This window comes from Meleagris gallopavo, chromosome 1 (assembly GCF_000146605.3).
Source record: "Meleagris gallopavo isolate NT-WF06-2002-E0010 breed Aviagen turkey brand Nicholas breeding stock chromosome 1, Turkey_5.1, whole genome shotgun sequence".
Taxonomy (NCBI): Eukaryota; Metazoa; Chordata; class Aves; order Galliformes; family Phasianidae; genus Meleagris; species Meleagris gallopavo.
In genome coordinates, this window is record NC_015011.2 from 116,921,774 (window position 1) to 116,923,961 (window position 2,188).

Below are 2,188 nucleotides of genomic sequence, written 5' to 3' on the forward strand. Positions count from 1 at the left end.
TTAAAGTGTATGGAAATACTTGTTATAACTACTTCAAGCACTCCGTTCAAACAGATATCCCAAAAACAAGCTGAGATCCACCAGCTGTTTGGAGTTGACTACAGAAGTTAATCAATGATCTGGTAAAGCTACACCTATCAGAACTGAAACCAAGCTAGTGAGACTGTCACACCTGTAAGTGTGCAGTGAGAAGCCACAGACAGCTGCAGTGAGGTGAGTATAATCATTTTGCTTCAAATGCACAAAAGACTAAGCCATTATAGCCATACAAAATGCAAATATCACAAAGATCTAAAATAACTGAGAAATAACTGACTTAGCTACTTGCAGACTGTTTATAACTCACTGCTTCTAGCCCTGACATTGTCCCACCCAGCCCCAATTAAAGAACTACTCTAAGACAATTTGGTTTTATTCACAGCCCTCAACTGCAAATATGCAGGCTGCTCAAAAAGTAGCACTTCCTATTTATTTCCATGAAAACTACAACAGATTCAAAGAGCACAACAGCACTGTTCAGCAGACGGAATTCTCAGCTACAAAACACTATTTTTCAACCTAGCCACCATTTTTCGCTATGCATTTTTGCCAGTGGTGAACAAGAGCCTGCATGCTATGCTCATAACAACCTGCAGCCACAGAGGTGACCTACTGTCCCACCTCAGCGTGCTCACTTTCACTGGTTGGTGTCCATAAACATTCAGCAAGCATCAGTGAGTATCAATGGGTGCCTTTTCTTTTTTTCTGCACAGAGAAATTCAAAGACACACCTCTGCCTCAATTACACTTCTGTGTGAGACACCATTGTGTCAGATTGCTTCTCTGCTGCCACACAGCCACAAAATGTAATGGGATATTGGTGGGAAGGTTCAGTGCTTACCGTCATGCCACAAACATTCGCTTCTGACATCATGGGCCAAGACCGTACAATGAGAGGCATTACTTTTGGAGCAGCCCTTGTACCTTGGAAGCAAGTCACCTCCAAAACCAACCAGCAATAGCTTCCAGCATGTTCCTGATGCATGCATGTTTCAGGCAAATGAAGAAAACTATACCAAATAAACCGCACAAAGTTTGTCTCATCTAGCAAACAACCAGACAAATTGAAATCTGATTACTGTAACCTATGGATCTGTTATCTATGAAGCCTACTACACTGTTAATTCTGTTTTTCATCACAGAAATAGAGGTAAAAGCACCTTTAATTTTCCATCTGCATTAAATTTAGAGCAAGCCAATTCCCTAATACCTTGCCAAGAACATTTATGAGAAGCAAAAAGGTCCTGCTTCTTACTGCTCATACTGCCCGACCTTTAATTTATATTCTGAGATATTTACCTCCCGTCTTTAATGTCTCACTCATTAACTCCCCATTAATTGTTAATTCTAATTAACAAAAAACAAGTATCATTAGAGAGCAGTGAATAATTTAACTGCTGGCACAACTGTAACCCTCTGTCAGTCAGTAAGCAGACCCACTGACGATTTGTACCCTCACTGAGAGAGCGTCTACAAGGTCTGCTATCATTATGAAGCTTTTTCCTCCCTACCCTACTGTGAAATGCACATATTTGTACCATTACATTTTTGTACTTGATATTCAGCATCAGCCAGGTAACATCACGAGGGCACAACAAGCTAAATTTCTGTTAAATAACTGTGGTTCCAGCAATAATAGATGAGACAGTCAAGCCAACATATTTTATGACATAACCTCAAAAGAAACAACCATAATTAGAGTTCCTAAATTGGTCCTAGTTTTTGCAGCTTTGCACTGGGAAAGAGAGAGAGGTTTCTCTCCCCTTGCCCTCTTCTTGTTCACCATTTGTTTTGCTTTCTGTACTCCTTTATCGTTTGCAAAATCCATGTTCTTTAATGCTGTTCTGGTATGCCACAGACAATAACTTCCATACCATGCCACATCCTTCCAGGTCAGCAAATTAGCATGAAACCTCACACAGAACTAGTATGTAACCGACTCCTAGACCACTTCACTTCTGCAGCTCCTGCAAGACACTTAATAAGCTGAAAAAGAGATCCTCTGGAAGAACTCATGTTCAAACCCCATTCATCTTTCAGCAACCCGAAGGATTCCTGTGGGACATGCTTTGGCAAAGACCACAGGATAAGTCATCACATTTTTCTGCTCCATGAAGATACTAATCCCTCACAAGCTGCTCATCATTCT